A 17596-nucleotide genomic window follows, 5' to 3' on the forward strand; every position below is an offset into this window, starting at 1 on the left:
ACACTATCACAATTCTTAGCTGGAAATGGTAACATGACACCTATACTCTTATCTCATAGTCTTATCTCAATCAAACAGTAGCTAAATATTGCAAAATTTCCAATTTACTTCGCACCCATTTAGTATAGGCAGGGTTGCCATACCGTCCTTATTTGTAAGATTTGTCCTTATTTTAAAGGGCCATGTATTAGAAAATTCGACTGTCCTTATTTCTAAGAATTGTCCTTGTTTTCGACTTGCGTCCTTGTGTCTTATTTTCAACAACTACAGATATTCGATCATTTCCCTCTGGTGTCTGTGTCGTATAATATTCTAGAATTATATTTTTGCGTCGAGATTTTATGACATCATAAATGAAAGGAACTCATGTGGCATATACACGCCACAGGATTTGACTTCGAAGTGGTGCGATAGCTTAGCTAGGGCAGTGAGTGGTGTAGCAGTTTCGGCTGTACCAAGCTATCGCAGCGGACGTCATTTTAGCAGTAAACAGCAGTGCCAGGTTTCTGATGTTTAGTCTACGGCAGAATAACTGCGTGTAAGGCAGCATTTATTGCGTACTGAAAAAGGCCGTCGGCACTTGGGTTAAAAAGTAAAGCTATAAATCATTGATAAATTTATCTAAATTATATAGTACACATAGTGTTAGATACAAATAATGCTAAAGCTGTTAGTAAAAACGAGCAGGCGTAAGAACATTTTTCGTGACGATTATGAGAGAGAATTCAAAGGTATAAAACGAAGCTTGAAGAGCGAGTGTTTCGCACATTGTAATATCTGCAATTGTGATATTAACCTGGAGGCCATAGGAAAGACCGCTATTTCAACTCATATTGATACCCCAGACACAAGAAGTGTGTCATAATGATTAATTCGAGGCAATCGATGAATACTTTTTTCACAAGCAGCACCAACGACCACAGACTACAAGGCCGCTGCTGCTGTGGGTATCTGGGCATTCCATACTGCAAACACCAGCTCGGCACCAACGATTGCACATCGCATTTGTTTGAAGCAATATTACCCGATTCCAGCATCGTAAAGAAGTTTGCTTCGGCCAGGACCTAGACTGCAAGCATTGTTACTGGAGTTCTTGTGCCATACGCTCAAAAAATGATTCTATCTAAACTTGGTGTACAGCCTTTTTCCATCTTGGTTGACGCCTCTAATCACAACGAGGTGAATAAGTTTGGTTTATCACCCTATGGAGAGCCCGAGACCAACGTTTTTTTTATTTGGGAGGGGGAGGGGCTGGTAAACCTAGACCAGAGCTGTCGTGAGATCCGTGAATGGCGAAAAGTATGGAATGTGATATGCCACGGCTCGTATAAATACAACGTATGTACAAAAGCGCTTTTTAATGCTAGTCTAATTTACGACTGTCCTTATTTTTCGGTCCATGTCGATGGCAACCCTGAGTATAGGGTTGCCATACGTCCGAAATTTCCCGGACATGTCCGGAATTTCACTGTTAAAACTGCATCCGGGAGGAATTTTTAAAATTTGACTAAATGTCCGGAATTTCGAAGGCTTGAAGTAAGCTCATAATGTTTTCGTAAATCAACATAAACAATATTATTTTTGGGTAGTTTTATGCTACATGAAATTTTTCGTCGCGCTGGGGACTACCACACTCGCAAAAACGGCGATCACAAATAAATAAAAATAACATTCATTTACAAAAATAAGTCTAATTCTAATCGCAATTACAAGATAGCGGTATATTCATAGAGTCGGTTTAGGCCGTTTGGATTCTTTATTCAAAGATAGTGGTTCTAAACCTACAGGGGGTAGTTTGCCTTTATTCTGGGGTTAGCGAAGATGTTGAACGTAATCAGCTTCTAAAATAGGCCGTGATTGGGTCTGTGCAAATGTGCCGACCTTTAATTAGTAATCAGCTCAACAAATTTTGAGCTGGGCCACAGAACATTTTCAAATTGGAAATTAGGTCGCGACCATAAAAGGTTGGAAACCACCGGATGTGCAGTGTTTATATATCTCAGTGGTGCAGTACGCACCGGCATTAGGCTGATAAATAATCTTATCGGTGTGACATGAACATGTTTGTACAATTACGCTCCTTGCATTTTCGCAGTCATCTTCCTCCACCAGCTCTATCGTTAAGTCTGATCTTGTGGGCGGATAGAGGATCAAAATTATATAGTGACATATGGAAGAACCAATAATATTGACATAATTCATTCAAATCGTGTAACGACCAGATGCATATAGTAAGCCCCGAGGGCCAGAAGTTTAATTGATCACCCTACGGTGGGCTCAAGATCCGTGTTTATTTGGGCGGGAGGGGGATGAAAAAATGTGACTTCGGCCATTTTTACAACCACAAAACACACAACCACGTACCCCTGAATAGGATCGTGACCACTTCTAGTCGATAGACAAAGCTTTGCTGCTGTTGTGCCGTCATATTGATCGACAATGTGCTCATGCCTCATTTTGAAATCCGCCAGTGGGCGCTAAAGAGCGTCCGGAATTTGTCGGACAAAAATATGGTAACCCTAATTTAGTATCTTTCTTCGCTGGTAAAATGCTCGTTAATGTTTACTCTTTTGTAAAATTTTGTTTCATTGCTTCATCATAAATCGAAAAATTTCTAAGACATATTTGTCGTAAATGATTCATTCGAAGTTTTTCAATTCAATGAGAAATTTATCCAAGATCGGTTGCTCATAATGGTTCAAAATTTATAAGAGCACAGAACTGTCCGAATACTTCCTGGTGAAGGTCTTAGATCGGAAAGGGGACCAATCACGTTAAAGATTAGGTTATCGGCGTGTCGGCGCACTATTTTTCCGGTCAGATCCACATTCTACAACGCAATTTGCAATTTCTGTAATTTTGTTCAGAGCATAGCGACACCTAGCAGCTCTGAAAATTGTATGGTGCTTGGGGTAGCCGTCCGCAAGAAAGCGCTGTTTGCATGCCAGCTTGGAGTTAGAGCTCACTCTGACCAGCACCCAGCACCGGGCGGACTCGGATGGCATTCGGACCGGATATTGGAAATTTTGTGGCAGTCGGATAGGATTCGGACATTATCACGGATTTTATTTCGGATATTGTCGGATAGTTGTACCTTTTGGTACGGATATTTCCGGATAGTTTTAAACCAGTGGTTCCCAACCTTTTTGTCTTCATTCCCCACTTCACATTTATTCCGAGTCTTCATTCCCCACTACGCAAAATTCCTATATAGCCTACCTCGAAAATAGGGTTACCACTTACCATATTCCTATACACCAGAGGTCACAAACACTCTTTGTGCGGCCCGCGTCGGAATTTTGGAATTTCAAGTATTCAACAATATATTCAGGTGCCATATATCTTTTTTAGATATAAGAACTTGAAGTTCACCCTAAAACTGCTATAAAAATCACAGAAATCTTAACAAACTTCACTATCACATCACTTTTTCTAGTTCATGATGATAAAACGTGACCCGTTGAGGATTCGCGACTAAAAATTGTGATTTGGTTTAGTGCAGAGGTCTCAAACTCAAATGTCTTCGCGGGCCAGTTTTCCAGTTTTGACAACGCCGCGGGCCGCAGCATATATAGGGGTATTATATGTCTTTCCAAGTAGGCCTTATTTGACGGGGTGGAATTGTACTATTGAAAGTGAGGCGATCCAACAGGCTGACAATAAACACACATCGTCAAAATGTGATTTAATCTTGTATCAATTTAGGCCTGGCAGGAAAAAATCATCACATTTATAACTATTTGAATAACATTCTTGTTGTGCTTGATATATATTAATTATAAAATATAGACACAATATGAGCGGACAAATGTATGATGTCATCCTTAAATTTATCGCCTTTTGATATTTCGAATTTAACAGAGTGATAATAGGTACTGATCTGATGTCACAAAAATTTGTAGTTGAGCAGTGTAATTCAAACCCAGGATTCGGGTATACGCCTGATAAGTAGACTATTAATCTCATGGTCAAATATCTTCGACAATAGGAGCGGAAAAATATAAAAATACCATCAATATATTAATGAATGCGTCCTAGTAATAGAAATGTCGGAACGCCGAACGATCCGTCGTTGGAGCGTACCACTACGGTACTAGTGGCGAGATAGCGCAGTGGTATAATCCGCGGCTGCAACACCAATGGGTGCGAGTTCGAGTCCGACCGAGGTCGACTTCCGAATTCCGATGCCTAAGTGTTGGAGGTTTACCTAGGCTCCTCCTCGCCACATCATCCGCGTCAGCGGTGTCTTTCAAAAAGCCTAGAGGTGGGCCGTGCAGTTACTGAAAATAAAAAGAATATCGGCCTGGTGTAAATGACCATAGTAGTCGACAAACACCATGATTACCACAAACCAACCAACCAACTACGGTACTCGGTACCTTGGAGTGGCCTTAATAACATGGTTCAGCGACTAAGCGACCTAAGATGTAATTAATAGATTTCCACTGGTTGCCATAACTACTTGCTTAGTTAGCGAAATACCAAACTGCGACCTTCTGATTTATTTATTCCCATGACACGCGATTACTTTGTTGTGTCCATGTTTCTAACAAATTCACGGCATTCCGAGTCAGTCCGAGTCCACTTGAGTCATTTTCATTTTTCCATCGAGTCAGCCCGAGTTCGAGTAATTTTAAGAAAGGTCGCGTCCAAATCCAACTCACAAATTTCAGTCACAAATCGTCTAAGGGTCAAGTTTTATCATCATGAAGGGAAAATGTGGCGAAATAGTGAATCTTCCACTGCATGGTAGAGTTTGCAATTGATGTGAAAGTGAAGTTTGATGAATAGTTTCAGGCTATCAGAGCAATTTTAGAGGGAATTTACACTTTATAACCTGAAAAGATATGCGACACTTATATATTGTCGAATTATTAAAAATCAAAAATGTCGTTGCGGGCCGCACAAAATGCTCTGGCGGGCCGCATGCGGCCCGCGGGCCGCGTGTTTGAAACCTCTGGTTTAGTGCAACCTTTCGTAAAATAACTCGATTTCGGATTGACTGGGTGATTGAATAAAAATGACTGGAGTTGAGTCAGGTCAAACGTTAAAATCAGAGAAGGACTTGCGACTCGCAACGGTGACTTGGTAATCCTACGGATGCAACAATCTATGAAACTGTCATGGAGAATAGTAATATTTCAGAAGGTCGTAGCTTGCGTTACGAACGGTATATAGCTATCTAATCAGGTCAGTATGGCAACCATTGGCCTTCTGTGACCCCCGTGAGGTATAGTTGGTTACACGCTGGGTGTTGCTTGTTCTCTTTATCTAGGATGTTATTATCGGTGGCGAGATTTCTATTCAAAATTACATGAATTAATTATGAAAAATCAGTTTGCGTGTGTTGTCTGAAGTCACGGGAAGCGCGAAAAATGTAGTGGAAGTTAATGAATGTATATTGTCAAAAATATTGGTATATACTTGCATATATTACTATTTGATTCTCTCTCACGTAATCAGATTTGCCGATAGAACTGATGGATATGGATTTTTACAAAATTCACATTTTACATTATACATCCTTAGCCAAGTTTATGTCACACGGCTGAGGCAGTTAATGATGAGGTTCTCTATACTTTGTAGAAGCATATTGTTTTCTGGTGACCCTCGTACACGTTGCTTCTACTAAAAATATATTGGCATCGCTCATGCCTATCAGACCGAACTGATTGAAAAATTCATATATATGCTACTTGCCGGGGTTGTATATTGTATTAATGTATACTGATTCTCTCTCATTCGATTCGTTCGGGAGTTCCAGATCACCGGACAATTGTAAACAGCATTCGGTGAGAACCAAACTGTAACGAAGTTAGGTCACGTTTCGGCTGCGCTGCTCCGCAGGCATGAAACGGTGTCACGTTTCAATTAGGCGTGGTAATATGTAGTGGAGTGCCCGAATATACCATTTTAGACAGGTAAGCTGTTTTAACTTTCGGCTACTCTCATGATCTGAACGTACTATTTATCTTTGTCGAGCGAGATAGTGTAATGTTGATGCGTCAGGCTTCTTGATGGGTAAGTCGTGGGTTCGACCCCCGGCCGGGTCAGACCAATGACTCGAAAACTGGCATCCGCTGCTATCCTGCTAGGCACTCAGCAATCACGGATAGCATGGAGGAGAAAAAAACGGGGCTGCACATCAGATGACCTTGCTATAACGGCCGTATCGCATCCCCGTCGTCAAAAGCATCTCGATGGTGCAGGCGAAAAAAGAATACCCCATATCTCTCTATCTATCTCTATGCTGCGGTTACTTCATTTGAATGAAATAATGAAAGTATAGTTCTTGTGAAATAAAGGTGGCTCTAGTTCCCAGGACAAGTGAACGAGGAAGGAATGCAGTTCCTTTTCTTCTGCGTCATCGTGGTGTTTGTCCGCGGAGAGAGAGAGAGAGAGAGAGAGAGAGAGATGATATTATTTTTACGCCTGCACAATCAAGATGTTTTCGCGACGGAGATGGGATACGACCTTCAGTAAGGTCATTTAGTCTGCAACCCATTTTTTCTCCTCCATGCTATCCGTGGATGCTGAACGCCTAGCACAGTGGTTCCCAACCTTTTTATCTCAACCCCCCACTTCCGAATTATTCCGAGTCTTCATTCACCACCTTAAATCTCTATATCCACCTCCTGTAAAATTTGGCAAGACTTGGCTTAGTAAATACGTGCTATTGCATGGTGATTGTTAAGATCCCCGGAATTGATCAGCACACAATAAAATTAACACAGCAGTGTTACGCATATCGGTAAATATGCATGAGTCCCGGCGCGCAGCCAACAGAAAAATATGAGGGGTTTGAAAATTTTCCAAAGGTTGCGGGGTAGCATCGATTTACACATACGTGAATGCCGAATAATACATGGGTCAGATAAACTTCCTGATGTTGACGAACTCATGCGTGTGATAAATATAAGCCGCCATAAACTATACACTTTCGCACGCTACTAAAAGAACTTGAAATTAAATAAATGTATGTGTTATTTCATTTGTAACGAGTCCGCATGTGCTAACAATTAACGAGTCCACGATCTCACTTGAATACATGATCAGCAATATGAGCTCTTATTACAACGAATCAGGATATTTCTGTCGCTCCGTTTCGTGACCGATGATGGTGTACAAATCAATAAAAACATTTGCTGGAGATCGGGTGTCGCTATCCAGGCGATTCTCGCTAATTGGAGGCAGTGACAATATGAATCGCTGAATGGCAATGAGCTAAGAAATATTAGAGATACGATCGGCATTTCAAAACAACATTTAATAAAGGAGAATATTACTAAAAATCTTTTTTCAAAAGTGAGTATATTCCCCGCCAAAAATCCCTAACTTCCAAACCTGTGGGGAATTCTCCCCCGGTTGGGAACCACTGGCCTAGCAGGATAGCCGCGGATACCAGTTTTATTTGGTCTTTGGTCTGACACGGCCGGGGATCGAACCATCGACGTACCGAAGAAGCCGGACGCATCACCATTACACTATCTCGCTCTGGAAACGCAAGGTTATGGAAACAGCACATCCATTCTTCATTTCTGCGCTACCCCGAAATGCCTAGCAGCTCGCCTAGAGAGTGGCGATGTATTGCAGTGGTGTCCTCAACAGCTGTAACACCAATGCGTTGCAGTGTCGAATCTGATCAGTCACCGATGCCATCTCCAGGATCCCTACCTAAGTGTCGGAGTTTTATCTGGGTTCCTCCTTTCCATCTAATCCCCGTAATAGTATCTTAGAAAATATTAGAGCGAAAGTGGACCGTGCCTAATCATAATACAGAGTATCTGCCTGGCTTAAATGACCATTGACCATAGTAGTCGAAAAACCAGGATTAGCAACATAACAATAACAAGCCTCGTTTCGCGGCTGACATTTTTGCAATAGGGTATTTGATCAGGTCGAGGACTGATGCCACGAACTATATGCTGGCTGGTATGATTATCTTAGGCATATCAGGAACCGGATGCCAAAACTGCCAGAAACACAATTTTGGAAATGCAAAAAATGAGACGTTTCGAAAATATAGATGTTTATTAAAGATTTTTGATACAAATGTCAACAGGAATTGAAAGGAGATTCATATACTGCGACAAAAACGAATGTCTAGCGCAAAATTCCTAAATTTAGGTCCGTGAACCCTTCAGGGGTCCGCGGACTACCTTTGAAGGGGTCTATGAAACGCAAATGAACATCTTAGGGCCGAGTAACGAAATCTGGATTTACGGCGAATCTGTGGTTTGATCAATCCAGCAATCAGGTAGTAGATTATATCCAGCTATTAGGAAGTATAAATGATCCGTTCCTAGAACAGCGGAGTTTTCGTTAGTAATCAGCATATTCCAGAATGAATGAAAGCCGTAATTTTTGGATTTACCTGCTATCGAAAAATGTCTGCATGGTTCAATCACCGATAGACTGTGTCACGCAGGACAGTACACTCTAAATCGAAAGCATCGACTTAGACACAAAATTGTGCATTCAAAGATGCAATATGGGACAAACACATAAAGTCGACCCAAATCTTTCGCCGAAGTGGTGTCATAATATGTGCAAGTCCACACTTCATCAGATAAAGTTACGAAATATGTGCTTCTGCTCTCATCTTATCTTCTGTCGCCGGCTTTGATCACTATGAAAGAGTTTACGTATACATTTTAATAGTCCGGTAAGTCGCCGCACGAGTAGTGAGATCAGTTAGATTGAGAGGGATTGTGAGGTCAACGCTGGAAACACTGCTGAAACTTATCATGAATGACCAGATCATCCAGGGTAAGGTACGGTACACTCGTGTGCCGATCATGACGTCATCGGTAAACCCAATGACCCTGGGGTCCGTTTGCTCCCGCTGGGTTATTTGCAGGTGAGGAATTAAGCTGCAAGATATAGATTCTCAAATGATGCAGCATTTCTATAATAGATGTTGAACGGTAATAACGACTCTCGTGTAAGCCTAATGCGTGCTTTTAGCCCCGTTTACATATAGCTCAAAAGCAATGTTACCTCTAATTTTGACGAGTCTGCAGCAAGCGCTCACCTATTCACTGCGCGGTCCCTTGGACAACAGTGCGTAACCACTAAAAAAAAGGTCATCTCTTCGGATTTTTTGTGCGCAACTTATAATATATGTGAGCAGAGACCGTGTCAGCTCAAATCAATTGCACACATGCGTACCTAAAAGGGCACATTGCTCAGGAGCCATGAAGTGGACTGCTGTTTCATCAATGTCGCTCCATTATTTTAGTGTGGCGCTTTCTTGCATTTACTAGGTTTTGTGAACGTTTCTCTTCTCATTTTATTTACCTACCAAACTCGCAGAAGAAATTGATCATTTCAACCCAATTATATATATCATTGTTACAACCACATGATTGTCTGACTTGACTACGACTTCCATTATATTGCGTTTCCCCATTATTGATCATTGATATATCAGCAGTATAGCAATGAAGAAATCAATCAATCAATCAATCATTGTCATCACCATGTAATTTTGAAGCACGTTGTTTAGTAATCGTTAGTGTTACCTGGCTATTATCAGTGCATTCTGCTTTTGACTGTTGACTGAATAAACATCTCTATATTTCTCTATTGCTATCCCTCTCTCTCTCTCTCTCTCTCTCTCTCTCTCTCTCTCTCATTCACGCTTCACATCTCTCGGTAACGGCGGGAACTCAGTCAGGGTCAAAGGGTCAAATTTAAATCGAGCGACGGGTCGCAGTACAGTGACTTTGTGGATGTGGATGAACGTGTCGCTTATCTCATCATAGCGGAAGGAATAAAGAAGATGTTGATTGCGTACGGCATTACGAGAGAACACATTGCTTTAATAATTGAAGGTAATTCGTTCAAGAATATCAACATGCGATATGTTATGATGACCGGTATGTTGTCAAGAGGGTTCTTACAGCAAGCAGCAGTATGAGAAACATTGGTAGATTGCCTTTTAGATCAACTTGCAGTAGCATCGAAACTGAGTTTCGGAATGTCAGTTAATCCTCTAACTTGATGCAATGTGGGTTTACAACTAGAATTCTTGACCAAGTTATATAGATCTTGCTTTGCAGTTGACTCACTTGTTTTTCCAATTACATGACATTTTTAGGGTCAAGTGTAGAATCCGGTCAGTGTTCCCCATGACCACCACCGATCAGTGTTGCACCTGAAACTGTCGGAATTCATAGTGCTTCACGTAGTTACCGACTATGCTCCCCACTAAACCCTATAAATACTGTCAAGGTTCCATATTATATCTTATCATATTATTATATCTTGAATTCACAGATACACATGCCGGTGACGAGCAAGATTACATTTTACATCGCTCGCTCGCATGCCAGATGAACGGCTTGTACAAGAAATCGAAGGAAAGGGGAAAGGAAGCGACTTACTCCAATCTCTTCACCACATTATGTATTGTGTATCGCATTTTTATCGAAAATTTAGAAAATAAAACGTATGACGCCTATACTATCAAGTGTATCTAGTGTACTTTGCGGCCACTAAACTCATGTACGGACACTTGCAAGATGTGGGGAGATGGTGAAGGTTTATCTGGGCTCCTCTTCACCTGCGCCGTTGCCCAGAAAAGACCCGACGTAAGAAAGCACTCATGTATAAGAAACCCCCATAGTCGTGTATGGTATCTAGTGTACTTTTCAGCCACAATACTTATGTGAAGACACTCGCATAGTCGCGTATCATACCAAGTGTACTTTCCAGCCACAATAGTTATGTACAGACACTCGCATAGTAGGGTATGATACCAAGTGTACCTTTCAGCCACAAGACTTATGTGGAGACACTCGCATAGTCGCGTATCATACCAAGTGTACTTTCCAGCCACAATAGTTATGTACAGACACTCGCATAGTAGGGTATGATACCAAGTGTACCTTTCAGCCACAATACTTATGTGAAGACACTCGCATAGACGCGTATCATACCAAGTGTACTTTACATAAGTATATATATATAAGTACTTTACAGTACTTTACATAAGTCTTGTGGCTGAAAAGTACACTTGGTATCATACCCTACTATGCGAGTGTCTGTACATAACTATTGTGGCTGGAAAGTACACTTGGTATGATACGCGTCTATGCGAGTGTCTTCACATAAGTCTTGTGGCTGAGAAGTACACTTGGTATCATACCCTACTGTGCGAGTGTCTGTACATAACTATTGTGGCTGGAAAGTACACTTGGTATGATACGCGACTATGCGAGTGTCTTCACATAAGTATTGTGGCTGAAAAGTACACTAGATACCATACACGACTATGGGGGTTTCTTATACATGAGTGCTTTCTTACGTCGGGTCTTTTCTGGGCAACGGCGCGGGTGAAGAGGAGCCCAGATAAACCTTCACCATCTCCCCACATCTTGCAAGTGTCCGTACATGAGTTTAGTGGCCGCAAAGTACACTAGATACACTTGATAGTATAGGCGTCATACGTTTTATTTTCTAAATTTTCGATAAAAATGCGATACACAATACATAATGTGGTGAAGAGATTGGAGTAAGTCGCTTCCTTTCCCCTTTCCTTCGATTTCTTGTACAAGCCGTTCATCTGGCATGCGAGCGAGCGATGTAAAATGTAATCTTGCTCGTCACCGGCATGTGTATCTGTGAATTCAAGATATAATAATATGATAAGATATAATATGGAACCTTGACAGTATTTATAGGGTTTAGTGGGGAGCATAGTCGGTAACTACGTGAAGCACTATGAATTCCGACAGTTTCAGGTGCAACACTGATCGGTGGTGGTCATGGGGAACACTGGCCGGATTCTACACTTGACCCCATTTTTATTGGTTGAAAACATGACATTTCATTCATGAACCTATTATAATAATTATTGTTAATATTATCTTGTGAACTAAATCTTATTATATTCATATCAAGTTCCCTCTATATAACACATAGAAGTGTGTGTGCAATGTGCATGCTTAGCTCACTACATAGCTGCTTTTATAGTAACACTTTGCCTTTGTAATAGATCAGAGCGGGGTTTCAAATGTTCGTTCCGAGGAGTGTCGAAGCGAAATACTTACTACTCATGACGAAATATTTTGAGTAGAGCTAGAGACAGATGAAGAGGTTAGTATTATTTAACTATTCTAGAATGAATTTATTAATTGGGATAATCCTGTTTATTTTTGTTGCAATTTTATATATTAAATATTGTTGTGTCAGAACTCTTGCCTTCATATCAACCGGATTGCAATAAGTGGAATGTCCTTCAACCAAATCTTCTACATTATTTATATTTATTATTATATTTATTTGTAGGGAAAAGAACCCGCTGCGGTTATACTCCTGATGGAGTTACGAAACTCAGTAACTGAAAAGAGAATCACAACAGGATTTGAGGGCGATAACGCTTTATCAGGTGAGTTGTAGGATTTGCTGCTTGCTTAACCTGGAACTGTGTGAACAATGAACATAGAAGTACCATAACGTCCTGATTTGTCAGATTTGTACTGATTTCGACTCTTGTCCTGATTTTTCGGCAAACATTGTTTGGCGTATTCCGTAACACCTTGGACGTTTTGCATGCCACTATCTGGCACAAGTTCGAACTGAACAGACCGTCACAAAAGTACAGCTAGTTGTTTGAAAAGTGTTAAGTTGCGCATGTTAAGTTGGTTCTAATTCGGGGGTCTGTTAATTTCCAAGTTGCGCCACAAACATGTGTTCTAATTCAGGGTCTGTTGAGCTCAGATGTGTGCCGCCAAAATGTGGCACAATTGTTTTTGGGTGCTGAAAATATGGTAGGCCTATGTTTTGATTGACGCTGTTTACGTTATGACGGTGCAATAAACACTCGAACTGAAAAAGGCCTCCAAAAATAAATGTTTATTAAATGCTTTTCAATTACATCATTCTTTTTGATAAGGCTAAATCTAAGTTAGAATGAGCTGGTGCAAATTCGTTTTTGTCCCAAACCATGGAAAATCATTTCTGCTGCTGATGCAATTTTTGGTTTTCCTGACTTCGAGACCATGAGGATGGCTACCATGGATATAGTGCATAGAATCAGTGAATGTGAACATAATACTTGTGGCGTTCCAAAAGGAACCTGTATGATAGTATACCAGGGGTGGGCAAACTACGGCCCGCAACACCGTTCTGTGAGGCCCGCGGGAGTCTAAAGAAACTTATTAAATATATTGATAAAATGTGCACTAAAAATCGAATTAATGCAGGGACTTGATTAAACTCTTTCTTGGTATATATCACCATGATAATTCTAACGCAGTGGTTATCAAACTGGGGTGTGTGCCCCACTTGGGGGCGTGAAAGCATCTGGAGAGGGCGCGAAGCTGAGCTAAACTTGAAAAAATTTCGCGCTCCGCGCGATTTACTTCCAATTCATAGCTATTGCGCTGTATTTAGTATGAATTTCATTTTTAAAAATCACTCATCTACAGTCGTAACCTTTCATGCCATCACACTATCCATTAGGTTTGCTAGCATCTTGGTTGAGTTTTGCGATAAGACGATAAGGAGGCGCGAAATCTTTCACCATCAGAAGGGGGGGTGTCCTAAAAAGTTTGATAACCACTGTTCCCAGGTAAAAACTTCCTATTTTATTTTTTATGTTCAATTTCTGGCGCGACAGCCCGATCTGAGGGCCCACGCAGTTTGAAAGGTTTCAACTGCTAAACATCACAGCAATCCTAAACGAGATTTACATAATTCGGATCACGAGAGTGATTTCAGATTGACCACTCCAGTTTTAATTATTTTAGTGATGTACTAATAAAATAAGATTCGTGTGTGTCTTAGGAAGATTCGTTCTCTGTATCCGTAGAATTTGGGTATTTATATTTTATCTACACACAGTAGAAGCGTGTTAGAAGCTAACATGGGGATGATGCTGTCAGCATTCTGTGGCCTGGAACTGAACCAAAAGTGGAATTAGTAAATCTATGAACAGATCGCTGCTCACAGATTTAAATTTCAATCCTGTTCTAAGAGTCGGGGAAACCGACTGGCATCTCTATAGTTTTGACAAATTGGTTATTGAGGTTGACCAGCCTATGAAATCTCGCCACTGTTTCTGACGCTGTACGATATCATCAAACCAATGTTTGGTTTGTTTTAAATAAGCATATACATTATATCTATGTCCTAGCTATATAATCAAATACCAATATTGCATTTTCGTTTATAATCCCAATTTTATATAGTGCGGCCCGCTGGCTCAAAAGTTTGCCCACCCCTGTGGTATACTGATCAAATCTGAATGGATCATTAAAGGTTAGTAAACTTATGATTATGTGGAAAAAGCCATGATACATGTCAACGACTAGACAGCATATCGTGACGACAGAATTTGCTATCACTTGTTTCCATGAGTTAAGCTTGTTAAACCATATTGACCTATTCAGCTCTATTTTTATTCAATATTCATTATGCAGAAGTCCCATAAAGGCATTTCTACATAATCTAAATCTTGTGCTTTCAATTCACACATGGATTATTGGCAATATAATTTTACTTAACATATTTCTTTCAATTCCAGGCCCATTCAGTCCAATTAACGGCCACAAAGCTGAGTCCTCGACATCTCGTACTAGCGCACCATGAAAATGTTGACCTGCAGTCATGGATCGTGGCGAATGGCTTCCGCATAAAGGGATCGTCTCACAATAAAGCGACACCATTTGAGATGGTGCTGGATCTTCTCTATTATGTTTGTGACCCCACGTATCCAAAAGTTTCCCAGATACTCTCAATTTTACAGCATGTCCTGATTGAAGACAAAAATTTGGGTTTCAATCAAACAAGCTTCTCTGTTTTATGAGCAGATTTCAGAAATCCCAGTAATGATTTTGATTTCGTTTGCTGACTTTGACAACTATACAATTCTAGTACTAGTCTAGTTGTCTAATTAGAGTGAAAAAAATGTGTAGTTAAAATTCTGATTATACTCTAATTTTGAAAAAAAACTAGCTATAATTATAATTCTACTTTAATACGTGAAGTGCTTTGTCTCTCTCATTCGAATCTAATTTGAGAAAACAACTCAAGCTATAATTCTAATTGTACTCTAATTTGGAAAAACAGTGTAGCTATAGTTCTAATTCTACTCTATAATTTGAAAAAAACTGTTACTATAATTCTGATCCCACTCTAACTTCGAAAAAAACGAGCTACAAATCTAATTCTACTCTAATTTGGAAAAAGCTGTGTAGCTATAAATTCTGATGCTACTCTAATTTGTGAAATGTTTCTTTGCTCTCAATCGAATCTAATTTAGAAAACAACTATCGTATAGCTATATTTCTAATTCTACTCTAATTTGAAATAAAAACTACCTCCAATTCGGATTCTAGTCTAATTCAGAAAATATACTGTAGTAATTATTCTAATTCTACTCCAATTTTTCAAATATTTCTTTGCTCTGATTCGAATCTAATTTGTGATAACAACTGTGTTGCTATGATTGTAATTCTACCCCAATTTGTGAAATGTCTCTTTGCTCTAATTTGAATCTAATTTGTGAAAATAACTGTATCGCTATGGTTCCAATTCTACTCCAATTTGGGAAATGTATTTTGCACTTATTAGAATCTAATTTGTGACTACAACTGTGTCGCTAGGATTGTAATTCCACTCCAATTTTCGAAATGTTTTTTGCTGTAATTAGAATCCAATTTGTGATAACAACTGTGTTGCTATGATTGTAATTCTACCCCAATTTGTGAAATGTCTCTTTGCTCTAATTCAGTGGTTCTTAACCTGGGGGTAATTACCCCCAAAGGGGTAATTTATCAATTTTGGGGGGGGGTAATTCGAATTGACATTTCTTATAAACTTAAAACGCTGCACTCAAATATTTTCAAACGTAAATATGAATATATGACTAGCGGTACTTAACTTACATAAATATGAATGCAGGCTAACATATATATTTTGCGAGTTTGCAGGCTATATATTTTGTTTCACTTAACACATCATGCCTGCTGTGATATCATAGTAACCAGAATCAATAGTGATAATAAATAACAGGGTCGAATGTAGTTTAGTATAGTGCTAGGTAAGTCCAATTTATTTTCAAGTAGTGCGGATCATATATTGTTACGCATGCTGGCAAATTGAAAGACAGCAAGGAGCGTCTAATTTTAGCTTTACACCTATAATGCAGTAAGAATATCGTAGAAATATAGTTGTTGGTATTGAAAAGAGTAGTGGTCTAGTCTAGTCAAAAAAATTAAGTCTGACATCATCAAAATGCCTTCGTAGAAACGAGAGGAAGATATTGGAACCTTTTGGGTTCGCCTTCAAAATGAATAAGCACTCTTCGTCATAATGGCATTGAAATTTCTGATTGAATTCCTTCAACTTATTGCTATGAAATAGGATTTTCTACAATGGTGTCTATCAAATTCAAATGGAAATATCGGAATGAGATTGCGATTGACAATTGCATGAGATGCTGTCGATTATCTTTCCCTTGATGTGACCACCGGATAACACAAAAACAACATCAGCCTTCCCATTGACTTGATATTTTTACAGGCATTTCAGTGTACATTATGACGTCACTTTGTGTTGTTTTAAAATAATTGTGTGCAAGCTGTAATTTGTCATTTTTTAAAAAGGGGTAATTGCATCCTGTCAATTTCTTCTTGGGGGTAACGGTATGAAAAAGGTTAAGAACCACTGCTCTAATTTGAATCTAATTTGTGAAAATAACTGTGTCGCTATGGTTCTAATTCTACTCCAATTTGGGAAATGTTTTTTGCACTTATTACCATCTAATTTGTGACTACAACTGTGTTGCTATGATTCTAATTCTACTCCAATTTGGGAAATGTTTTTTGCACTAATTAAAATCTCATTTGTGAAAACAACTGTGTTACCATAATTCTAATTCTACTCCAATTTTTGAAATGTTTTTGCTCTAATTAGAATCTAATTTGTGATAACAACTCTGTCGCTAGGATTTTAATTATATTCCAATTTGTGAAATGTTTCTTTGCTCTGATTCAAATGTAATTTGTGGTTGCAACTGTGTTGCTATAATTCTAATTCTACGCCAATTTGTGAAATGCTTCTTTGCTCTAATTAGAATCTAATTTGTGGTTGCAAAACTGTGTCGCTATAATTCTAATTCCACACCAATATGTGAAGTGCTTCTTTGCTCTAATTAGAATCTGATTTGTGAAAACAATTGTGTCGCTATAATTCTAATTCTACACCAATTAGTAAAACGTTTCTTTGCTCTAATTAGAATCTACTTTATGATAACTTTGTAGCTGTAGTTCTTATTTCTATTTGTAAAAGCTTAAATTTTTCAATTGTGCAAGCTAGAAATTCACACATTTTCGTCTGCAAATGAATGTTCTGTATTCATCTTTCGTTGCAATAAAATATTTTTTGAGCCTAAGCTGAGTAAAAATTCATGGATGGCTGGTATTAATTTCGAGCTCTGCACGAGTCAGCATAAACACACCACCACTAAACACAGGATAGCCAGGCACACATCGACTCCAGCACGTTGTGTGGTAGTTAAAAAAAAAACCGGATTTGGCGTGTAAGTTTGCGTTGCTCTGCACGCATTCGAATTTAGAGTGTAGGG

At 39.4% G+C, this 17596-nt stretch overlaps 1 long non-coding RNA gene across 1 annotated transcript; it reads left to right on the top strand.

The window, feature by feature from the left end:
* The first annotated feature begins 8438 nt into the window (after positions 1-8438).
* LOC145444961 (uncharacterized) lies at positions 8439-17404 on the top strand. The gene is made up of 4 exons (XR_013916827.1): positions 8439-9836; positions 12002-12102; positions 12295-12394; positions 14534-17404. It is a non-coding gene; the product is annotated as an uncharacterized LOC145444961 (long non-coding RNA).
* Positions 17405-17596: the final 192 nt, after the last annotated feature.

Source organism: Botryllus schlosseri, chromosome 8, assembly GCF_051294905.1.
Source record: "Botryllus schlosseri isolate E-star chromosome 8, Bs_hap1, whole genome shotgun sequence".
In the NCBI taxonomy this organism is placed as follows: domain Eukaryota; kingdom Metazoa; phylum Chordata; class Ascidiacea; order Stolidobranchia; family Styelidae; genus Botryllus; species Botryllus schlosseri.